Here is a 19639-nt window from a genome sequence, read left to right on the forward strand (position 1 = left end):
TTTCAGAGATAAATGAAGAAAAAAATTATTTTTAATTTGCAACCTGATGGAGGTCAGTATAGATGGACTAATAGACCAAGTCCCACACACTGCTAGAAGCCCAAATACTTTTTCAGAGCTAGATGCAGAAAAAAATTATTTTTAATTTGCAACCTGATGGAGGTCAGTATAGATGGACTAATAGACCAAGTCCCACACACCGCTAGAAGCCCAAATATTTTTTCAGAGCTAGATGCAGAAAAAAATTATATTCAATTTGCAACCTGCTGGAGGTCAGTATAGAAGGACTAATAGAACAAGTCCCACACACTGCTAGAAGCCCAAATATTTTTTCAGAGCTAAATGAAGAAAAAAATTATTTTTAATTTGCAACCTGATGGAGGTCAGTATAGATGGACTAATAGACCAAGTCCCACACACTGCTAGAAGCCCAAATATTTTTTCAGAGCTAGATGCAGAAAAAAATTATATTCAGTTTGCAACCTGATGGAGGTCAGTATAGATGGACTAATAGAATGATGCTATGCCCAAAAGATTTTACTTCACTAGGTGCAGTAAAAAAATTGGTATTCTATACACAGGTGGTATATCTTGCAACACAGATAGGCTACTCCACTGACTAACACACTCTGCAATAGGCCAAAAAGGATTAGCTTTGCTAGATTCAGCCAAATGCTGTGAAAAAAACTTGCACAGCACTGGCACAGACCTGCCTGGCAAAAACTGATAGGAACTGATGTAACCTAGTCCTGAAAAGGACTCCAATTACAATTAGTCTTTACTCCCACAATCTATCTATTTAAGAGCACAGACCTGCCTGATAAAAGTCGTAGGAAATGCTATAACCTAGTCCTTAAAAGGACTGCAATCACAACTATTCCCTACTCCCAAGCTATCTGTATATTTGTGCGAAAATTGGCTTGAAATTAACAAGGTATAGCGCACACAGCAACAGCGGTGCCGTCTAACACGCAGCTGCAGCAGTGAGAAAATGGTGGCGACGGGGAAAATGGCTTGGTCTTATAGGGCAAGGACATGTGACATACACTGCCAATCACACATGCCCTTGCTTGTGTGAAAAAAAGCACTTCGCTCCGTGTGTGCGCTGCTGATAGGCTGACAGATTGCACCTCCCCACTGCAAATGCGGGAAAGAGAAAAAAAAATGGAGATCTTCATTGTTCCTGCAGAGATCCATCCCCTGCCCCTCCCCCCGCCCCGCTGTACACTCAAACTGCGTATTAACATTAATTTTCATCATTACTGAGAAAAAATCCAGTTATGATTTTGGTGCACGAACAGTTATCGAACATAACCTCGAACAGCCAAATTTTTCTCAAATTGTTCGTGTTCGCCGACCGGCTCGAACACCACCCAAAACAGCTCGAATTTGAGATTGGCGAACAGTTCGAGTAGAACAACGCTCATCTCTACCTGTGACACCAAATAATAGCTTTTCATAAAGGATGCAGGATAGTGTCTGAAACGCGTAAAGCAACCCTCCCTTCCTCTTCACAAGTGGATGTGTCTTTTTAAATAGATTGAATAAATGTAAATGTTTTTATCTGGAGCTGGAAAATCTACAATTTTTTCCTACAAGTTCACATTTGTTTCCGTGCTCCTACCTTGAGATGTGCTGCAAGTACAGGTGAGCTGGCACTCTTCTCTCCAATACCAAGTAATAGCCTTGGTATCTGCCACTATGGTGTCTGGTGTCCTGTCAGCGCCTATCATAAGCAGATCTATCAGGCCATGTGTTCCTCTAAACCTGACAGGTTTAATGCACAGCAGTACAGAAGAATGGCCGTGCATTAGACCAGAGAACAATATATAATATGTTCCGTTTCCATGGTGGGACAAAATAAAAATGGAAAATAATCCAAGAATTATCTTTCACTATTAAAAATGTTTTTTTTATGTACAAAAAAATACCAATAAATAGTATCACTATATTCGGAATGGTTGGAGTTAAAACTGTCCCATTACATAACCCATATGGTGAATAAGGTAGAAAAGAATAAATAAGTAAAAACATACACTGAAAGCTTCAACTCATCAAGTAAAAAGCAAACCCTCAAATAGCACTGTTAGCAAAAAAAATGTATAAGGGTATGTTCTCACAGGGCATTTTATCAGCGTTTTTTTCTGCAGCAAAACCTGATCTCTTGGCAGAAAGAAACAGCGTAAAAAATGCAGGTTTTAGTGCGTTTTTGGTACCTTTTTGCTGCGTTTTTTTGTTTGTTTTTCAGGATCCCAAAGTTCAGCTTTGCTTGCACCACAGAAGCGTGAATGCAGGTCACCAATGCAAGACATATCTTCATGAAAAAATACACATTACAAATGTAAGAAGGGGAGGTAAATTGGTCTGGAATAGTTTACCTAAGACACTGGCAGTGCATTGAGCTTGTAGGACACTATTTACTTTTTATTTTTTCTCAGGAGTGGGAGCCAAAACCAGGAGTCTGTGATAAATGCAGAATTGGTGACTTGTTTCTATTATACCTTTTCTCTGATTGTTCTTCACTTGGTTTAGCTCCCAATCCTGAGGAAAAATACTGACCAAATACTGATAGTGGAGCCGTGGCCTAAGGCTATGTGCCCACGATGCAGAAATGCTCCGGATTTTTTCCTGAGCATTTCTGCATCTCCCTGGCAGAAAAAACGCATGTGGATTGTACATGCGTTTTTCCTGCCAGGGACAAGCAGATGCGAAGCATTCTTCACATGCATTTCCACATGCAGGTTGACAAGCGCTTTCTAAGCGATTTTAGCATCACTTGGAAAGTGCTTGACAACTTGGTCACACTATATAAATCCCTGCAAACGGGACAGACTTAAAGAAAGTAAACACTACAGCAATGCAATAAGATAGCAGTGCATAGCAACTGTAAGAAGGTCCATTATAGTCCGTAAATGTCCCAACCATGAGACAGAACAGGCATAATGATATATGAAAGAGCCTTTAAAGATAATTTACTCTGAAAATTCTGCAAAAAGAAAAAACTCTGTGTGAACACATCCTAAAGGCTTGTTGACACTTAGCCTTTATTATGTGCAAATTGAATTAAATTCCTGACACCTCATCCATATGGTGTTTTTTTGTTTTTTTTGTATTTGTTGATGTCTGGTTGATTTTTAAAAATATCAGACAATGACAATTCATTCAGCATTTTGACTGCAATTTTCCTCCATTAAGATCAAAATGTCTTAGCATCAAAAATGAGTAACGGTAATTTCCACAGGAGTTTTCTGACCATAGCCTGCATCTTTCATGCTAATAAAAAAAATGTCAAAAAAGCAACATGTGAACATACAGTATTCTAAGTGAGATCACCTATCTGTATATTATTGTCTGAAGTTCCAGCCAAAAATTTATTCTAAGGATACATTGGAATAGCAACTCTCAGTCTTTATAATCAGATCCAATAGACAATTACATAAAGGAAGTTTTTTTAGAGGCTGAAGTCAGTGAGGCCAGAACCTCCACCTCACCTAAATCGCCCAAAAATTGCCCGCTTGAACATTGATTATAATAAAAAGAACACGGTCAGTATTTATTTGGGGGTCTGGTGTGGGGTCTGTTTTTTGTTTTGGAGTTTAGCTGTGACTGTTACGTAGCTCTGAATAATCCCAGTGTGGACTTACCTCTAGACTGAATACTCTGAGGATCAATCTGTAAATGGTGTTCGGTGGGTTGGAGTTTTTCAGTTCTGCAGCGACTTTATCCACCATCTCTCTGTGGGTCGGGGTAACTGTCTCATTTGCAAATTCTACATCCATGGAGGACACTAAGGAACCGCTCCTGCAGAAAGGATCCAGAAAAATCAGGTTAGAAGTGTGGAGCATCCAGTGTATTGTGCACAACAGCAGAACGGGGGCTGTAGAAGAGGATTATTCCATGAGAAATTATCTCCTGCACCAAAACCTACATATTCTACATTGCAGACACTGCAGATTTGCACTTGCACATTTATGTCACTTATTTAGAAACAAGTGTGTTTCTTTGTGTCCCTCTTATACCAGTCATCCTCACACCCTTCACCCTCCCATGAAATAGACATTTTCCTGTAACTATTCCTGTAATTTTACTGTAGAGCTGCAGTCTGCTTTACCTGAGGACAAGGAGTTGCAGCCATAGTCAGCCTTTTTGTTGGCTATTGATGGGAATTTTGACCACCTGGTCATTTACCTATATAGAAGTATATGTTAAATCTTACTTTCCTCCATATGGTATGACTGTATGATTCAATGGGAGTTACAGGAACTGCTAAGGGAAAGTTCCAACTGGTTTATTTAATAGTCTGGAGGTACATGAAGCCGCAGCACACGCTCAACCACCGCTCATTATAAACCAGCGGCTCTCCTGACCCGAGCGTGACAGCACAATATTTCTATGCCGCTCTCACGCTTGAATCAGGAGAGCCGCCGGCCAGTCCAAGGATTGCGGTGCGATCGTCATTCGTGTTATACGGCCGTCTGACTGCGCCAAAATCAGGAGTGGAATAATCAGAGAAAAAGTATAATAAAAACACGTCACCACTTCTGCATTTTTCACCCACCCCTCATTTTGGCTTACAAATACTGATGTAAAATACTGACCAAATACTGAACGTGTGAACATGGCCTAAGATTACTTTCCCATGATGAGCTTTTGATGAGTTTTTGACACTGCAGAATTTCTGAACCATTTCTGCACTTATTTTAATTAGGCTACTTGCAGTTTTTATTGCATTTTATGTGCGTTTTATAAACTTGCATTTTTTGTGTGCGTTTTATAAACTTGAATTTTCATCGCTTTTTTGAGGCTGCGTTTTAGTTGCGTTTTTGATGCTGTGCTTTTTGTCTCTTTTTGGTGTGTTGTGCTTTAAGTAAAGCTGTTTTTGATGCTTCCTGGTATTTGGCTGTAACAAAACTTTATTGATATATACTTAGGTGCGAATTACATGTGTTTTTGATGTGTTTCTGGCACAAAAACATTAAAAACGCATGTGTGTTTTTACCTATGTTTTTTACTAATCTAATACAAGTCTATGGGGAAAATCTGCACAGAAAACTCAGCGTACATTCAGCAGATGTGAAACGCACCGCAGGTCAGTTTACGCTGAGTACAAAAAAGCACAGTGGGAATGAGATTTCTATAAATCCCATCCACATTTCTGGAACTGTAAGACGCTGTGTGCCCACGATACAGAAATTCTCCGGATTTTTCCTGAGTGTTTCTGCATCTCCCTGGCAGAAAAAATGCACACGGATTTTACATGCGTTTTTCCTGCCAGGGACAAGCGTTTGTCAAGCGTTTTTAGCATGTGATTTCACATGCTTTTGTTAAGCGCTTATCCAAGCGATTTTAGCATCACTTGAAAAAGTGTTTGAAAGTTGGCATGGATTTATATTGTGTGACCAACATAATGTTATAACTCTTTTTTTTTTAACGTAAAAAATAAAAAATATCCTTATACTCACCTTCTGATGGCCCTCGCTCTGCTCCCAGCGTTGCTGCTGGCTCCGTGGCTGGTACCTGTAATGTAAAAGGACCTTCCATGATGTCTGCGGTCATGTGACAGGTCACACGACCACCGACGTCAGCGGTGGCGTGACCTGTCACATGACCGCTGACATCATGGAAGGCCCTTTTACATTCCTAGACCCACCACGGAGCCAGCAGAGACGCTGGGAACAGGGCAGGGGCCATCAGAAGGTGATTATAAGGTTATTTTTTATTTGAATTCTTTTTTTACTTACAGGTACTATGGTACCTGGGTCTGGAGGAGAGTCTCCTCTTCTCCTGCCCCGCTACCATGCGCGCATTGAATCGCATGATATACACATGTGCAAGTTTACTCATGCGGATATTTTGCGGTCCAATGCAAGTCAATGTCGGCTAAAAAGCCGCAATTCCACAAAATTAATGGTTGTGCTGCGGATTCTTCCGCAATGATAATCCGCAGCGGAAATTTCCGCAGCATGTGCACATGGGAAACACTGCAGACAATTTAACATGCATTTTTAATGCTTTTTCGTGGAGGAAATGGTGCCGTGGATTTGAGCGTTATCTAAAGCGATCCATTGCTTATAGTACCTATACCCACCTCGCAAAGAATATTGATCAATCTTCCATCGGCTCTCTTATGCCGAAGGGGAAGGTCGGCCCACACACCCTCATGACATCATGTGGGCTCGGGTTTCACCATTCATGCTTGTATTAAAAACCTGGTTTCTGGGATAATTTATCGCTGGTTGATCCCAGAAGCGCAAAGGTGGTACCAAATTTTCCGTTATGAATTTACCTTCATTTAGAGACCACGCATCACGTAGATGCGATCCGTTATTCTGGCGCTTTTGTGCTTTTGCGCTACTGCTCCACATACTGTCTTACGGCTACAAAAAAATAAGCATCTTGTTCTTTGGCTGACCCTGCCACTAAAAATATGTGTTCTGTCATTGTCAGAATTATGGAACTTCAGTTATTCCATATTTCATATCAGCTGCGAAAATCCTGCAGTCTGCAGCTGGGGAATTGTCTTAATTATAGTGAGTGCGTTTGATCTTAACAAGCTACGTCCTCCTCTCTGTGTCAGAGGAAACACATTTGCATGCTAAATGGCTTCTGTAGCACCTCTTTTGTGCCAGCATTTGTGTACCTAGACACTTTTCCTGTGTACTGAGACTTGCATACAGGCAGCTGCCTGGACTGTTAATTTGAAAAGGAGAGACTGTAGATTGTCATCTCTGGACAAATACTATAGGGGAGGGGCGAGATGGGCTTCAGGGGAATCAAGAAAGAATTCTTAATATCTATGACAGGGGAGAAGAAAAGATTTGCAATTTTTCTATTACACTTACTTTCCTGTATATGGTATGACTGTATGATGCACTTGGAATTACAGGAACGGCCAAGGGAAAGTGTCCAGTGGTTAATTTAACGCACCACTCCTGCATTTTTCTAATTTCACCGCTGGAGTGGTCGTTTAAATGTAAGTTCCCTGTCTCATACTCGCCAGCAGCTGCCTTCATCCTTTTCCAGAGTCATTCCCATCTGTCTCCGGCAAAAAGTGATCTGCGGGCAGCTCCAGTGTTTCTTGAAGCGTGCCAGAGGTCACTTAACAATACAAGTCTATGAGAGCCTTGTTCTGGCTCTGATACATTTGCATTGAGCTCTTGTAACGTAACTAGAGATGAGCAGTGTTCAACTCGAACTGTTCGCCAATCTCAAATTCGAGCTGTTTTGGGCAGTGTTCGAACCCGAACTATTTACAAAAAATCCGGCTGTTCGAGGTTATGGTCGATAACTAGTGTTGAGCATTCCGATACTGAAATATCGGGTATCGGCCGATATTCGCGGTATCGGAATTCCGATACTTAATTCCGATACTTTTGCAATATCGTATACCGGAATCGGAAGTTCCCATAATGCAATGAGCCATTTTCATTTTATTCAGCCAATGAGGATCCTAAGAAGTGTGGGCACATCCTGTTAGGCATGTGGGCATCTTAACTAATGGCATGGCTGTGATTGGCTGCTGAAATTATATCATGATGCACTATAAAAGCCGCCGCCGCCATTTTGAGCTCACTCTGCTGTGAATTCAGTTAGGGATAGGACGCTGTTGTTCTGAGGGACAGTTTTAGCTACCTATTTGCTCTATACTGCTTTACCCAAGCTACTTTCTAAATCACTGTGCCTTGCAGCGCTAGTGTACAGTTCTCTGAGCTGTTCACCGCTGTCTGCAAGGTCTGTGTGTGTGAGTGCAGCTCACCCTGTAGTGTGTGCTTCAGCCACGTCTGGTTGTAGTGCACTCAGTGTGTGTCACTGCCTCATACATTGTCCTTTTTTGCCAATTCATAATTTTTCCTGATATCTCCTATTAGTGTGGTGGTTCCATCTGTATTCAGCTACATTGGTTCCAAACACACTATATAGGAGTAGATAGAGAAATTTTTTTGGTCTTGCAGCGCTAGTGCACAGTGCTCTGCATCTGTACTGTTCACCGCTGTCTGCAAGGTCTGGTGTGTGAGTGCAGCTCACCCTGTAGTGTGTGCTTCAACCACGTCTGGTTGTAGTGCACTCAGTGTGTGTCACTGCCTCATACATTGTCCTTTTTTGCCAATTCATAATTTTTCCTGATATCTCCTATTAGTGTGGTGGTTCCATCCGTATTCAGCTAAATTGGTTCCAAACACACTATATAGGAGTAGATAGAGAAATTTTTTTGGTCTTGCAGCGCTAGTGCACAGTGCTCTGCATCTGTACTGTTCACCGCTGTCTGCAAGGTCTGGTGTGTGAGTGCAGCTCACCCTGTAGTGTGTGCTTCAACCCCGTCTGGTTGTAGTGCACTCAGTGTGTGTCACTGCCTCATACATTGTCCTTTTTTGCCAATTCATAATTTTTCCTGATATCTCCTATTAGTGTGGTGGTTCCATCCGTATTCAGCTAAATTGGTTCCAAACACACTATATAGGAGTAGATAGAGAAATTTTTTTGGTCTTGCAGCGCTAGTGCACAGTGCTCTGCATCTGTACTGTTCACCGCTGTCTGCAAGGTCTGGTGTGTGAGTGCAGCTCACCCTGTAGTGTGTGCTTCAACCCCGTCTGGTTGTAGTGCACTCAGTGTGTGTCACTGCCTCATACATTGTCCTTTATTGCCAATTCATAATTTTTCCTGATATCTCCTATTAGTGTGGTGATTCCATCCGTATTCAACTAGATTGATTCCAAACACACTATATAGGAGTAGATAGAGGAGCCTTTCTGCAGCATTGGGCCCTGCAGCCCCAGCCAGATTAGTATTAGCCTATTTTTTGCAGCCTCATCTATTGCATTGTAGGTTACCTTCCTACATTGTAATAGCTACAAAAAGTTTGTGATACTATCGTTATTACATCTTTAGGCACATCCAGTGTCTTTTTGTGACAAAAAGAAACCTAAATAAAGTTCACCAAACACTCCACTTTACAGTTGTGTAGGCCACATTAGCTCATATTAAAGTCTAGTCCACACTTTATAAAATTAGTGTTTCTTATACCTGTTAGCAGCTGCTCAGGAATAAGCACACTAAGCCCTTAGTACTTTTCTGCCTATCTTTATCAGTCTACCAAGATGAAGAAGGCAGGGAGTAAGGCATGTGGTCGTGGGCGTGGGCGTGGTGTTTCTGCAGGGAGAGGACGTGAGGATTCTGTGCCTGCAGGGAGAGGACGTGGGGATTCTGTGCCTGCTGCGGGCACCAGTGACTCAGCATCCCCCAGTTTTACCAGGGAACAGTCCTTTATGCGCAGCTTTGTAGGAGCTAGCCGTACCCCACTGCTGCGCGAGGACCAAATTGAAGCCGTTGTCGGATGGATGGCAGCTAACGCATCGACTTCAATTAGTTCCAGATCCTCTCAGGTCCTGAGCACTGAAGAGCACCCATCTGTCTCTTCACCACCTGCCAAATTGCCCAGGCAGTCAGAGAGCTCTGGACAGGAGCCATCTCTACTTCTGTTCTCTGAATCTCTTGGCTTGGAAAGAGGGGGCCAGCCAAGCAGAATTCTAGAATTTGAAGAAGAGGTAGTATGCAGTGATGCGCAACCGTTTTGTCTCTCTGAATCTGAAGAGGCGGGTGGGCCAGTGCCTATGGTCAGCAGCACACCTCAGTACGCATCTGATGATGAGACTCAGGTGCCACTTTCTGGTGCGTACTGTGCTGTCGAGACTACCCAGGAGAAGCAGTTGTTTGAAGAGGGTGGTGTAGATGATGAGGTCCTTGACCCATCATGGCGTGAGGGACAGGAAGGTGGTGGGAGCAGCTCTGAGGAAGAGATTCCCCGAACGGCCCAAAAAGGAGGGAGAGGGAGGGGGCAGACTTGGTTGCCTGTAGCCTCCACTTCGGCACCCATTAGGAGCATGGCTCTTCCAAAATCCAAAGCGGGCGCTCCCAAGACTTGCAGTGCCTGGTCCTTTTTTGACACAGTTGCAGATGACATTTGCTTTGTCAAATGCAAGCTGTGTAATCAGAAGGTGAAAAGAGGGAAAAGTGTCAGCAACCTCAATACCACAAATATGTGGAAACATGTGCGGACCAAGCACGTGGTGGAGTTACAAAAACACACTGAAGACCTAGGCCAACCTACAGCGCCACCTACCACCTCTTCAGCTCGTGTTGTAGCCTCTTCCTCCAGCTCACACACAGCTGGTTCGGCTTCCTCACAGGATCGCCATGGAAGAATCTCTGGCACTGTTGTACAGAGACACAGTGTAATTGCACCCACAGCACCACTTTCCCAGTCATCCTTACACTCCCAGGCCAGTCTACAGCCATCGTTAGCACAGGCATGGGAGAAAAGGCGCCCATACTCGGCAAACCACCCCCGAGCACAGGCTCTGAATGCTGGCATTGCTAAACTACTGGCCCTTGAAATGCTATCATTCAGGCTGGTGGAGACTGACACATTCCGTAACTTTATGGCATTGGCAGTCCCACAATACAACGTGCCCAGCCGCTTTTATTTCAGCAGGCAAGCCGTCCCTGCCCTGCAACATCATGTGGAGGGAAAAATTAAACATGCGCTACAAAATGCCGTCAGTAGCAAGGTCCACCTGACCACTGATGCGTGGACCAGTAAGCATGGACAGGGACGATACCTTTCCCTCACTGCCCATTGGGTAAATGTTGTGGAGCCGGGTACAAATCTTGAGAGTGGCGCTGTACGTGTTCTGCCAACTCCAAGGATTGCAGGAATCCAGTCTGTACACATTGACTCCTCCTCATACTCCAGTTCCTCTGAATCAGCGCTGCAGGAGCCGTCACGGTCTACCTCCACATCGACCCGTGAACGGTTACCTGTTATGATGACCGATATGAGCACAGCCGTGGCCAAACGTCAACAGGCCGTATTAAAATTAATTTCTTTGGGGAATCGAAGCCACACAGCGCAGGAGCTCTGGAATGCCATCAAGCAGCAGAGCGACGTGTGGTTTGTGCCAGCGAATCTCCAGCCAGGCATGGTAGTGTGTGACAATGGCCGAAATCTGGTGGCAGCTCTGGGCCTAGGCAACCTCACTCACATCCCATGTCTGGCACATGTGCTCAACTTGGTCGTGCAGAGATTTTTGAGGGACTATCCGGATCTTGATGCACTGCTTCACAAGGTCCGCATAGAGTGCGCTCACTTGCGGCGTTCCAGCAATGCAAGATCACGCATTGCAGCTCTGCAGCGCCGATTATGTCTTCCGGAACATCGCATCATATGTGACCTACCCACCAGGTGGAATTCAACAATACATATGTTGGAGAGGTTGTGTGAGCAGCAGGCAGCAGTAATGGAGTACCAGCTGCAGCAGGCGCAAACAAGTCGCAGTGCGCGCCGTTCACACTTCACCACCACTGAGTGGGCCTCTATGAAGGACATTTGCCACGTTTTGCGTGCCTTCGATTATTCCACACGGATGGCGAGTGCAGATGATGCACTAGTCAGCATGACTATCCCCCTTATCTGCCTGCTTGAAAAAACACTGCAAGCACTAAGGGACGAGGTTTTGGAAGAGGTGGAGGATGAGGAGTCACAAATGCCATCTGCTTCTCTACAGTCTGCGCAACGTGGTTCCTCACAAAGGCCTAGGCAGGGGACACTTTGTGAGGAGGATGAGGAGGAGTCAATGGATGAGGAAGACATCTGTCCAGAGGAGGGAGGTACACAATGCTCTAGTAGTCAGTATCTAGAGCGAGGGTGGGGTGATGCAGAGCAGGCAGAGATCACGCCTCAAGCAGGGGACAGCGTTTCTTGGCCACTTGGCAGTCTGCAGCACATGGTTGATTTCATGCTGCAGTGCCTGAGAAACGACCGCCGCATCGCCCACATTCTCAACACGGCTGATTATTGGGTGTCCACCCTCCTAGATCCTCGCTACCGGGACAACTTACAAAGCCTCATAACACCGTTGAACCGGGAGCGTAAAATGCGGGAGTACCAAGACGCACTGGTGCATTCCATCATGTTCTCCATTCCAACCGAGAGCAGTGCTGCTAGTGCTTTACAAAGCAGCTCAGTGCGTCGAGGCAGTGGAGGAAGCTCTGCACAAAGAGGGAGCAGAAGCAGCGCCCCAGCACAAGGCAAGACCAGTATGGCCGAAATGTGGCAAAGTTTTGTGTCCCCGCCACCACAAATGTCTACACCATCACAGACGGCTCCAGTCAGCAGGAGGCAACGTTTCCGTCAGATGGTGACAGACTACATGTCTTGCCCTCTTAGTGTACTCCCAGACGGCTCTTCTCCCTTCAAGTTTTGGGTCTGTAAGCTGGATACATGGCCAGAGCTAAGTCAGTATGCATTGGAGGTGCTAGCTTGCCCTCCTGCTAGTGTATTATCGGAACGCGTCTTTAGTGCCGCAGGTGGTGTACTAACAGACCGTCGCATGCGACTATCCTCCGATAACGTTGACCGGCTTACTTTTCTCAAAATGAACAAGGCCTGGATCTCTCATGAATTTGCCAGTCCTCTTCCAGAATAAATAATTGTTGGCAAAAGTATCCAGGTCTCCTGTTCTGTTCATGTGTCTACCACCTGAACTGTAATCCCTGAGCTCCAACACCGCCAGTTGGCGCTCGGAAGTGCCGTCTGCACAGTCAACACTTGTTGCCGTGTCATTGGGGTTCAGTAATGTCAGCTGTTCCCCGGCTGTGCGGATGGCAATTTCTCCTGCTCTGTCCACATTCTCACTACTACAGATTTTAAAGTTGCTCCAATTACACCTCTGGCTCCTCTGTTTTCAGTATTATCCCTGAGCTCCAACACCGCCAGTTGGCGCTCGGAAGTGCCGTCTGCACAGTCAACACTTGCTGCCATGTTATTGGGGTTCAGTAACGTCAGCTGTTCCCCTGCTGTGCGGACGGAAATTTCTCCTGCTCTGTCCACATTCTCACTACTACAGATTTTAAAGTTGCTCCAATTACACCTCTGGCTCCTCTGTTTTCATTCTTATCCCTGGGCTCCAACACCGCCAGTTGGCGCTCGGAAGTGCCGTCTGCACAGTCAACACTTGCTGCGGTGTTATTGGGGTTCGGTAACGTCAGCTGTTCCCCTGCTGTGTTCACGGCAATTTCTCCTGCTCTGTCCATATTCACTGTGCTACTTATTTAAAACTTGCTCCAATTACACCTCTGGCTCCTCTCTGTTTTCATTCTTATCCCTGGGCTCCAACACCGCCAGTTGGCGCTCGGAAGTGCCGTCTGCACAGTCAACACTTGCTGCGGTGTTATTGGGGTTCGGTAACGTCAGCTGTTCCCCTGCTGTGCGGACGGCAATTTCTCCTGCTCTGTCCATATTCACTGTGCTACTTATTTAAAACTTTCTCCAATTACACCTCTGGCTCCTCTCTGTTTTCATTCTTATCCCTGGGCTCCAACACCGCCAGTTGGCGCTCGGAAGTGCCGTCTGCACAGTCAACACTTGCTGCCGTGTTATTGGGGTTCGGTAACGTCAGCTGTTCCCCTGCTGTGCGGACGGCAATTTCTCCTGCTTTGTCCACATCCACTGTACTACACATTTTAAAGTTGCTCCAATTACACCTCTGGCTCCTCTCTGTTTTCATTCTTATCCCTGGGCTCCAGCACCGCCAGTTGGCACTCGGAAGTGCCGTCTGCACAGTCAACACTTGCTGCGGTGTTATTGGGGTTCAGTAACGTCAGCTGTTCCCCTGCTGTGTTCACGGCAATTTCTCCTGCTTTGTCCACATCCACTGTACTACGGATTTAAAACCTCCTCCAAATACACCTCTGGCTCCTCCGTTTTTAGTATTTACCCTGGGCTCCAATACCGCTAGTTGCTGCTCAGAAGTGCCGTCTGCACAGTCAACGCTTGCTCCAGTGTTATTGGGGTTCAGTAACGTCAGCTGATCCCCAGCTGTGTGTCCGGCAAATTCTCCTGCTTTGTCCACATCCACTGTACTACGGATTTAAAACCTCCTCCAAATACACCTCTGGCTCCTCTGTTTTTAGTATTTACCCTGGGCTCCAGCACCGCCAGCTGGTTCTCGGCAGTTCCATTGGCTCTTGTACCTTCTGCTACCCATCCGGGTTCCAGTACCGTCAGCTGGTTCTCGGCAGTGTCTTTGGCACAGGTACTCCCTCCTGCCCAGCCTGGTTCCAGCACGCCAGCTGTTTCCGGGTAGTGTCAACGTCACTTTGCCTCCAATGCGTTGTCCTGTCGTGTTGCGGTCGGGTTAGCCGACTCTATGGTGCCTGCAGTTTAGGTGACTCCTATGTGGGCTGCGGGATCTGGCAATGAAGGCTGGTTCCATAGTGCCAATAGGACAAGCACCCCCTGTAGGACTGTGGGTTTTGGTAACTGCGGCCGGCTCGCGGCCTTGAACTTTTTTTTTACATGGGTACCTTCTGCTACCCATCCGGGTTCCAGTACCGTCAGCTGGTTCTCGGCAGTGCCTTTGGATTAGGTGCCTCCTTCTCGGTATCCAAGTTCCACCAACGTCTGCTGGTCCTTGGTAGTGCTTTCTGGCACAGGTACCTCCTGCTTAGTAACCGAGTTCCAGTAACATCAGCTGGTCCTCGGTAGTTCCATTGGCTCTTGTACCTTCTGCTACCCATCCGGGTTCCAGTACCGTCAGCTGGTCCTCGGTAGTTCCATTTGCTCTTGTATCTTCTGCTACCCATCCGGGTTCCAGTACCGTCAGCTGGTTCTCGGCAGTGTCTTTGGCACGGGTACTCCCTCCTGCCCAGCCTGGTTCCAGCACGCCAGCTGTTTCCGGGTAGTGTCAACGTCACTTTGCCTCCAATGCGTTGTCCTGTCGTGTTGCGGTCGGGTTAGCCGACTCTATGGTGCCTGCAGTTTAGGTGACTCCTATGTGGGCTGCGGGATCTGGCAATGAAGGCTGGTTCCATAGTGCCAATAGGACAAGCACCACCTGTAGGACTGTGGGTTTTGGTAACTGCGGCCGGCTCGCGGCCTTGAACTTTTTTTTACATGGGTACCTTCTGCTACCCATCCGGGTTCCAGTACCGTCAGCTGGTTCTCGGCAGTGCCTTTGGATTAGGTGCCTCCTTCTCGGTATCCAAGTTCCACCAACGTCTGCTGGTCCTTGGTAGTGCTTTCTGGCACAGGTACCTCCTGCTTAGTAACCGAGTTCCAGTAACATCAGCTGGTCCTCGGTAGTTCCATTGGCTCTTGTACCTTCTGCTACCCATCCGGGTTCCAGTACCATCAGCTGGTCCTCGGTAGTTCCATTTGCTCTTGTATCTTCTGCTACCCATCCGGGTTCCAGTACCGTCAGCTGGTTCTCGGCAGTGTCTTTGGCACGGGTACTCCCTCCTGCCCAGCCTGGTTCCAGCACGCCAGTTGTTTCCGGGTAGTGTCAACGTCACTTTGCCTCCAATGCGTTGTCCTGTCGTGTTGCGGTCGGGTTAGCCGACTCTATGGTGCCTGCAGTTTAGGTGACTCCTATGTGGGCTGCGGGATCTGGCAATGAAGGCTGGTTCCATAGTGCCAATAGGACAAGCACCCCCTGTAGGACTGTGGGTTTTGGTAACTGCGGCCGGCTCGCGGCCTTGAACTTTTTTTTACATGGGTACCTTCTGCTACCCATCCGGGTTCCAGTACCGTCAGCTGGTTCTCGGCAGTGCCTTTGGATTAGGTGCCTCCTTCTCAGTATCCAAGTTCCACCAACGTCTGCTGGTCCTTGGTAGTGCTTTCTGGCACAGGTACCTCCTACTTAGTAACCGAGTTCCAGTAACATCAGCTGGTCCTCGGTAGTTCCATTGGCTCTTGTACCTTCTGCTACCCATCCGGGTTCCAGTACCGTCAGCTGGTCCTCGGTAGTTCCATTTGCTCTTGTATCTTCTGCTACCCATCCGGGTTCCAGAACCGTCAGCTGGTTCTCGGCAGTGTCTTTGGCACGGGTACTCCCTCCTGCCCAGCCTGGTTCCAGCACGCCAGTTGTTTCCGGGTAGTGTCAACGTCACTTTGCCTCCAATGCGTTGTCCTGTCGTGTTGCGGTCGGGTTAGCCGACTCTATGGTGCCTGCAGTTTAGGTGACTCCTATGTGGGCTGCGGGATCTGGCAATGAAGGCTGGTTCCATAGTGCCAATAGGACAAGCACCCCCTGTAGGACTGTGGGTTTTGGTAACTGCGGCCGGCTCGCGGCCTTGAACTTTTTTTTACATGGGTACCTTCTGCTACCCATCCGGGTTCCAGTACCGTCAGCTGGTCCTCGGTAGTTCCTCAGCCTTCTTGTACTTTCTGCTACATTTCCAAGTTCAAGCTTTTTGAAATGGTTCTTGGTAATCACTCTGGATCTCCCTGACGAGGACCCTGAAGACGAGGACCCTGAAGACCAACCCGAAGAAGACGAGGACCCCGAAGACGACGACCCTGAAGACGAGGACCCTGAAGACCACCCCGAAGAAGACGAGGACCCTGAAGACGAGGACCCTGAAGACCACCCCGAAGAAGACGAGGACCCTGAAGACCACCCCGAAGAAGACGAGGACCCTGAAGACCACCCCGAAGAAGACGAGGACCCCGAAGACGAGGACCCAGAAGACCAACCCAAAGAAGACGAGGACCCCGAAGACGAGGACCCCCGAAGACGACGACCCTGAAGACCACCCCGATGAAGACCAAGAAGATGACCCTGAAGAAGTTGACCAAGAGGACAAAGAAGAGAAGACAAGCACCAAGATACAGAAGAACAAGAGACAGAAAACCAAGAAGCAGAAATACAAGAAGCTGCAGAACAAAAAGCGGAAGAACATTAAGCATAAGACTAAAAAACAGAGCAAAAGATAATATCTAAATTATAAGCAGAAGATGACTAAGCAGTGTATGGGGGTGAGTCCGTTCCTCCTCGTGGTGCCCCTGGAAAAGACCTGCTGCTGCAGGCCAAACTGAACGCGGACAAATCCTGTTGTGAATCTTTTGTGACGGGCAGAACGAAAGGTGTAATGTCCAACCTTTTATAGATAACAACTACAGGAATGCCTGTCACAAATAAGAATATGATGAAGAAGAAGAATATGAAGAAGATGAAGAAGTAGAATATGAAGAATGTAAAAAAAAGAATAATACGAAGAAGGTGAAGAAGAAGAAGTGGATGAAAAAGATGCTGAGGATGATGAAGGAGAAAGTGTGGGAGAAGTAAAAAAGAAGGTGAAGAGCATGGAAGTAGTGAAACATAAATATCTGACAAAATATAAAAATACTTAACATAGTTAATATTTCCGTAACTCAGAACATCTTAAAAAAATAGTAATTCCTGCTATTCCATTTGACTGGGCTAAACCTCTATGCCTTTATTGTCTCCCCCACCTCCCCCAATACATTCTACATTATTCTTAGTTGTTTTCCTTCATGTAGAATTAACCTACAAGGAAAGAAAGGGTTTATTTTAATTCCGATATGTATGTCCCATTGACTTGCATTGGTTTCCGGTATCGGAATCGGCGATATCCGATACTTTTTCGGTATCGGTCCGATCCGATCCGATATTTCCCGATATCGGAAGGTATCGCTCAACACTATCGATAACTGTTTGTGCACCAAAATCGTAACTGGATTTTTTCACAGTAATACTGTTAATCAATGTTAATAGACAGTTTCAGTGTAGAGTGGGCGGGGGGAGGGGCAGGGGATCAATCTCTGCAGAAATAATGCCAATCTCCATTTTTTTTTTCTTTCCCATATTTACAGTGGGGCGGTGCAGTCTGTCAGCCCATCAGCAGCGCACACACGCAGCGAAGTGCTTTTTTTTCACGCAAGCAAGGGCATGTGTCATTGGCTGTGTATGTCACATGTCCTTGCCCTATAAGACCCAGCCATTTTCCCCGTCGCCACCATTTTCTCACTGCTGCAGTTGAGTGTTAGAGGGCACCGCTGCTGCTGTGGACGCTATACTTTGTAACTGTGTGAATTGCAAGCGAATTTCCTGTTAAATAGACAGATAGGTTTAGGGAGTAGGGACTAGTTGTAATTGCAGCCCTTTTGAGGGCTAGGTTACAGCAGTTCCTAGCACTTTTTGCCAGGCAGGTCTGTGCCAGTGCTGAGCAAGTGTTTTTCACAGCATTTGGCTAAATCTAGCTAAGCCAATCCTTTGGGGCCTCTAGCAGTGTGTGTTAGTCAGTGGAAGAGCCTATCTGTGTTGCAAGCTACACCACCTGTGTATCTAATACCATTTTTTTACTGTACCTAGCCAAGTAAAACCTTTTGGGCATAGTAGCAGTGTCTGTTACTCATTGTAGTAGCCCATCTGTACCAAGCTACACCACCTTTGTATTTAATAAAATTGTTTTACTGCATCTAACCCAGCCAATCCTTTTGGGCTAGTACCACAGTTTGGCCACCCAGCTCTGCTCGGTTTCCATCCATTGTTTTTTGTGCAAACAACTACAGAGTTGTCAATTAGTTAACCACCAAAATGAGTGGCAAAAGGCCTGCTGCTGGTGGAAAGGGGAATAGCCGTGTTGGAAAGGGAAAAAAAGGTTGTGTCCGTGGGGTAGGTGTTAAAGCAACAGTAACATCTGCAGAAGAAAGACCATCTTCCAGCCAAACTAAGATGTCTACTTCTTTTCGTGGACAATGTGATAAGATCCCTTTCTTACGGACACGCCCATCGCTACAAATTCCAGATGAGGCACAAAAACATCAGGTGCTTCAACGGATATCAAGTTCTCCTTCAAGTGGGCTCTCCTCCACCTCAACTTCAGCATCACAAATACTCCAGTCCTCATTGTCACCCCAATCGCACTTGCTTCCTCACAGCTCCCAAGTCTCCAGCTGTCCGTCTGAATATGGGGTAACACAGGTGGTTGAGTCTGCAGAGCTGTTTACTCATACTATAGCCTGGGAAGCGAAGAGCTGCTCCAGAGCTTCTGTGAATCGAGACGAAGAAATGATCTGCACTGATGCCCAGAATCTTTATGAGTCAGATCCAGGACCAGATGAAGAAGGTTCTGAGCATAATGTAGACCCTCGTTCCCAAACTGTAACTCCTGTTGGTGGAGACAATGATGAAGACGATGATGAGACTCAAATACCTGATTGGAGCGACAACTTGACTTTTCGGTCAGGGCAGGAAGAGGTTGGCTCTGAGGACGACGGGTGTGAGAACACACAGGGTGATGATGACGAGGTTGGAGATCCCACTTACTGCCAACCCACAGTCAGCCAGTCGATGAGGTCAGCAGAGGAGGTGGAGGAGGATGCCGTTGACAACGAGGTTAGGTTGCGCCTTCCTGGACAGAGACGGAGTACTGGAAGCACATCAACAACTGCATCCTCAACCACAACTCTGCCTCTGACCACAAGTCGTGGTGACTCTTCAGGTCGCATGGGCTCTAAGCCTTGCATAGGTTGGGCATTTTTTCAGATCGATAAGGATGACTCAACTCGTGTTATCTGTAATATTTGTCACCAAGAGATAAATAGAGGCCAAAAAATCCATAGTACTTCATGCATGAACCATCACATGGATATGAAGCATAAGTTGCAGTGGGAAGCTCACTGTGCTACAATGTGGCCTAGCGGGCCGTGCCAACCACCGTCTGCCCCATCTTGTGCATCTGCGGCTTCTTCATCCTCTGTGACTGGGGGGACAGCAGTCACACATGTTTTTGGATGCAGACCTGCCACCTCTTTACCCGAAACAGCCAGTGATATTGG

Source organism: Phyllobates terribilis, unplaced genomic scaffold (assembly GCF_046119375.1).
Source record: "Phyllobates terribilis strain yellow unplaced genomic scaffold, ASM4611937v1 Scaffold_8__6_contigs__length_399053987, whole genome shotgun sequence".
NCBI classification, from domain to species: domain Eukaryota; kingdom Metazoa; phylum Chordata; class Amphibia; order Anura; family Dendrobatidae; genus Phyllobates; species Phyllobates terribilis.